Here is a 6000-nt window from a genome sequence, read left to right as displayed (position 1 = left end):
CTCCTCCATCACTATGTGCCTACCCGCCCACTAAGGTCCTCTGATTCTGGCAATCTTGTTGTGCCCCACAATAATCTACACTCCATGGTGACAGGACCTTCAGCTGTATAGCGCCCAGACTCTGGAATGACCTACCGAAATTAATTAGATCAGCTGACTCCATAAATTCTTTTAAAAAACAACTCAAAACTCATCTGTTCAGGAAGGCTTTTAGCTCTACTTGACTTTATTCCCCTTCTCTCAGTTTACCTCTCTGTCAAGATGCTCATGTAACCTGTATGTGTGTGCTAGACTATTAATTATGTTGGCTGTCAGGCTTTTCTCTGAATTTACTATCTTAATCTTCTTTATTTATCTGGTTTGTACAATGCTATATACCCTGCCGTTCTTTCTTAAACTCTGTGAAGTGCCTTGAGCATGGGAAAGGCGCTATATAAATAAAATGTATTATTATTTTTATTATTTCTGGATTTTGGAAAAAGGAGGCTGATGTTTCTTCTATAAGAAAAGATCTGAAACCTGCATGAACACAGTGTTATGTAATAATAGCAACACATTTGTTTCACTTCAAATGTAGTTCAAGTTTTTACTCATCTTCTGTCTAAACCTGAAAACTGAAAAAAATATTTACCTAAGGAAATGTTAAAAAAGAACCAAAAAAACATGCACAAAAATGACCCTGTCCACGCTGTGCATAGTTTCTGTACCTTCTAATATTTTGTTGGGTTCTTGGCCTTCATTTAGAAGTGTGTTTGCTCATTCAGTCCAATGTGAGCATTTACTTCAGTGATTTCAAAAATAAGCATCACGTTTATAATGGTAAACATTTTGATTATTTGTCTTTGATTTACAACATGGAACTGAAGTTATTAAAGGAAATTTTAATTTCATTTACCCCTTGGTACTGGAGTTCTCATGCAACATTCAACACCAGCACTTCCTCAAAGCAGACATGTCATTCTAAAGAGGATTGAGCAGAATCGAGTTGTTAAAAGGAATTTAATGTTACAAAAATATTATATGCACACCATTACAAACATACATTTAAAATATGTGGATTTTGAAAGGTAGGCATTTCTGGAACATCAAAACCACTGGGGACAGTATCCATCCATCATCCAACCCGCCATATCCCAACTACAGGGTCACGGGGGTCTGCTGGAGCCAATCCCAGCCAACACAGGGCACAAGGCAGGAAACAAACCCTGGGCAGTGCGCCAGCCCACTGCAGGGCACACACACCAAGCACACACTAGGGACAATTTAGGATCGCCAATGCACCTAACCAGCATGTTTTTGGACTGTGGGAGGAAACCGGAGTACCCGGAGGAAACCCACGCAGACACGAGGAGAACATGCAAACTCCACACAGGGAGGACCCGGGAAGCGAACCCAGGTCTCCTTACTGCGAGGCAGCACCGCTACCCACTGCGCCACCGTGCCACCCACTGGGGACAGTATGCTAAAAGAAAAAAACAATAGAAATACAATAAAGTAAAATAAACATAGCACAAATATCTGAAGCAATTTGTAGAAAGTGCCAAAAATGAGAACCAGCAACCAGATATAATTCTCCCCCCACAAATGTTACAATGAAAAAAGAGAGTACTAAAGTTGAGACACACATCGTTAAAACTGAAGGGGGCATCAGCACATTCTACAGAGAAACCAAAAAATGGTCATTTGAAAACCTGAACACATCATTAAATACAGTGTGACACTAGAAGGCGATGTCGCTCCTCTAACCCGTCAGACAGACGTCCAGGAAAAGTAAAAGTACAAAAAGGTATTTTTAATTCCTTTCTTTTATAAATATAGTGCCCTTGAAGCACCACAGCCACCATATACAGGCTAGTAAATGAGCACAATAATCAAACAATAATCACACGTAATTCTGTCCTCCACACCTCCCAGCAAGCTCTGTCTTCTACCTTCAAACTCTGGCTCGTTTGCTAGGATTACAGCAGTCCTTTATATAGTCCTTTACCCAGAAGTGCTTCTGTCCTTCCGTCCCCGTGACTTGCCAACACTTCTGGGTCAGATGGAGAACTTACATTTTCTTCAGCCCGGAAGTACTTCTGGACTTTCGTCTTCGTGACTTTGGAGTACTTCCGGGCTATGTAGAAAGTAGCGACTCCCAGGTCTCCCTGCAGTGTCTCCTGGCAGCACCCACGGTACCCAGCAGGGCTGTGAAGACGAACTCCATATCCCATGGTGCCCTGCGGAAATCTGGGGCACCGCTATGCTGTAGGGAAGCCGCCATCTAGTGTCCTGGGGGAGACAGTGGCCCAAAACAGCTGCCTTCCCCCATCTTTCCATTCTTTCGGCATCCTGGCCGTCCATCACAACAGATATACAAAAAATATAGTTATAACAAGAAATATTAACACCATAAACATAAAAATTCCACAGTCATGGTTATTCATCTGACTTGGAAGGCCCCAATACAAGGAGTAAAAAATTAATCAAACGCTGACATACAGTAAACTGCTGACATACACTATTTAAACAAAAACAACAATGGAAATGGCCACTTGGGACAAACCCTGTGTTGCATCTGTAGATAGTAAAACCTGTCTAACAATGGAAAATGCAGGACTAGCTAAGCTTTTTAAACTGTATTTAATTAGTTCTATTTTAGAAATCTAAACATCAGTATTGTTTGCAAGTAAAATAGCCTAGTGTCACTTTTTTTAATAAAACACACACACATACACTACTTGCATGAATACCTGCATACTTTACACTGTGGCCTTCATGGCTCTGAAGGTGAAAGGAGCAGGATGCTGTAGTCTCACTGCTTTTTACGAAGAGAGCAATTTTAATCATTTTGATATTTAATCCTTTTCTTTCTTCACCAACAGATGCTGTGATCTTCGAGGAGTTAATGGAGGCTCGAGAGACTGAGTGAGGAGTCTGAGTGTCTGGGCTTGCGAGTATCCTGGATGAAAACCAAGATCCAGGCCTGTAATGACCTCTTGGGCACAGCCATCAGCAGTGTGTTTGCGGAGAGTGTTGAACTTGTCGAGAGGTTAACTTACCTTGGCAATGACATTCATGTCTCTGGTGACTCTTCCTATGAAGTCAGTAGACGGATTGGGAGAGCATGGGGGGTCATGAGGTCGCTGGAAAGAGGTGTGTGGCACTTCCAATATCTATGCAAAAGGATGAAGGTCCAAGTCTTTCGAGCCCTGGTGCTTCCTGTCTTGCTATATGGTTGTGAGACATGGACGCTATCCAGTGACCTGAGACGAAGACTGGACTCCTTTGGTATTGTGTCTCTCCGGAAAATCCTTGAGTACTGTTGGTTTGACTTTGTCTTGAATGAGTGGTTGCTCATGGAGTCCCGAATGAGGCACATTACCTGCATTGTGAGGAAGCATCAGTTACGGCACTATGGCCATGTGGCGCATTTTCCTGAGGTGATCTGGCTCGTAAGATCCTCATTGTGGGGACCCAAATGGCTGGAGCAGGCCAAGGGGTCGCCCACGTAACACCTGGCTGCGGCAGATAGAGGGTCATTTCCAGAGGGTGGGATTGGACCGCGTGTCTGCCTGGAGGGTTGCAAACCAGGATCCCGAGCTGTTTCGCTGTGTAGTGGGTGTGGCAACACACAGTGCCAGTGCATACTCCCCAACTTGATTTGACTTGATATTTAATCAATGTAATCAAAGTTGGTTTTATATTCTCTGCCTTTATGGAGAAATGTGGCTGTGGAAATCAAGACAAAATAATAAGCAATACTAATTTGGCAGAAAGTGCTATCGTGCTTTTATACATAGCTAACAGCTACAGAAAAATCAAGCTAAATAAAATATGGATAAACGTTAATGATGACGATAAACATAAATACCTTTCATATTGTACACTATCATTGCAGATACTCTGCATAACATCTCATAAATAAGTTGAAAAGTTAATAAACGAAATAAGACAAATATTAAAAAGAAATAATACAAGAAGGGAAAAATTATTAAAACGATATGCTTAAAAATAGAATATGTCAGTAATGACAATAAACATAAAACACTTGGAATCGCTATATATAATCGTACATCTCATTTGTTTTGTTTATTGACTCTAAGGTTGTTTTAAATATACTGAGCTTTTTATTCCGTGAGTCCATCCCTGTTTCTGTTGTGCCATTGCTCCTTGTCGGAAAGCATTTTCAGCTTCTTTTTTTTTTCGAATTGTAGCACTAGGGTGTTGTACCGCGTTAGTCACTATGGATGTAGTGAGAAGTCAAGCAAAATGACATATTTTATTGGCTAACTAAAAAGATTACAATATGCAAACTTTTGAGGCAACTCAGGCCCCTTTATCAGGCAAAATGTAATACAGAAACTGGAATTCCCTGTGTTTATATAGGCACCATGACAGATACAGCACTGGAAAACCTTTAAATGAGAAAACTTAAAGGTAAAAAAATTAATAGACCTCTCCAGGGTAAGAATCATTTAGCGGCTGAGTGGTTCCCAAACTCGATCCTGGGGACCCACTGTGGCTGCAGGTTTTTGTTCCAACCAGATTTACAATCAATGATAATAATCGATAACAACTGATCTAATTTAATTAGCTGGTCTTTTTTCTCTTCTCTTATTCTGCATTCAGAAAAACAGTATGATTTTTACATTTATAAGACATTTAGAAATATTTCTATGTGATTTAAGTAGAAATAACTCTCTTTTGTTGTTTTCCTATTATGTTCCCCTTTTCCAGTGTAGTTTGCTCCCTTCATTTAATCCTAATAGTGACAGTTAACAACCAGCACAGCAGACACCTGGGATGATGAAAGCAGCAACAACTTCAGTGTCAGGCCCACTAATTAGTAAATAATCAATGAAATAACCAGAACACCTGGAAAAGCAGAATGAAAATTTGTTGAAAATGCTGTTAACGACTTAAAAAAAATCATATTCCCCATATAACTGCTTATTAAATTTTAATAAAAATCTACCAAACTTAGTTTGCAATTTCTACATTGACTCAAAAACACAGAACTTGGGAAATAATGATTCACTTAATCAGGCTAAGAGTCCAATGAAAAATGGACGTTGATTGGAACGAAAACCAGGAGCTACAGTGGGTCCCCAGGATTGAGTTTGGGAACCACTTTTCATAACTGTCCAACAACGTCTTTTGAAGCTTCTGATGAGTTTTTCCAATACAATCTGGATCTGTAGTCCGGTTGTCTGTGTCAGTCCGAGAGATGCATACAATCCTCATATATGGCCATAAATTCAAGCCATGCTGTAATGTATTAAATTTTAACATGAGCTTAACTTCCCTTTCTTTTCTCTCTTGCTGTGTTCTGAAGTTGCCCATAAGCACTGTGACTTTAAAGTCCCTCTCACAGTGTCCATGGCTATCGAAGTGAGCTGCTACAGGAACATCTCTGTTGCCATGTTTAATGTGCAACCTGTGTAAATTCTTTCTTTCGCAGAGTGTTTGTCCAGCCTCTCCCACATAGAGTGGCGTGTTGGGACATTTCATACACAGAATTAGGTAAACCACATTAGATGATCTGCATGAAAAATTATGCATTTATGTGGTGTTCTAATTGGTAGTGTGGTATAACTACACAACCTTTATCATAAATGTAAGGACATGTTTTACATCTTTTCAGGGAGGGAGATGTGCTATTTTCTGTTGGTTCACTTAGGGATCTTTGGACATTTAGTTGCTGCAGGTTTGGTGGTTGTCTGTATGCCAGGAGAGATGGTTCTGGAAATACATTTTTCAGCGTTTCGTCATTCATTAGCATTGGCTGAAGTTCTATTATAATTTTTCAAAGGGCTTCAAGATGTGGGTTATAGGTGACAACAACAGGACCTGTAGCCGAATCCTTCTCGCAGTATGGGCAAATGAATGAGTTGCATCCACTTGCAGAGCCACAGTACCATACGTCACCGCAGTTGTAGACCCGCGGTTACAGACCCGGTAGTGACGTCTCCGTTGTTTCAGGACTGACTTCATAAAATTACTTTTGGCTGGTTTCGG

The sequence above is a fragment of the Polypterus senegalus genome, chromosome 2 (assembly GCF_016835505.1).
Source record: "Polypterus senegalus isolate Bchr_013 chromosome 2, ASM1683550v1, whole genome shotgun sequence".
NCBI lineage: Eukaryota > Metazoa > Chordata > Cladistia > Polypteriformes > Polypteridae > Polypterus > Polypterus senegalus.
The sequence above is the reverse complement of the archived record's forward strand: the minus strand, read 5'-3'. Positions refer to the sequence as shown.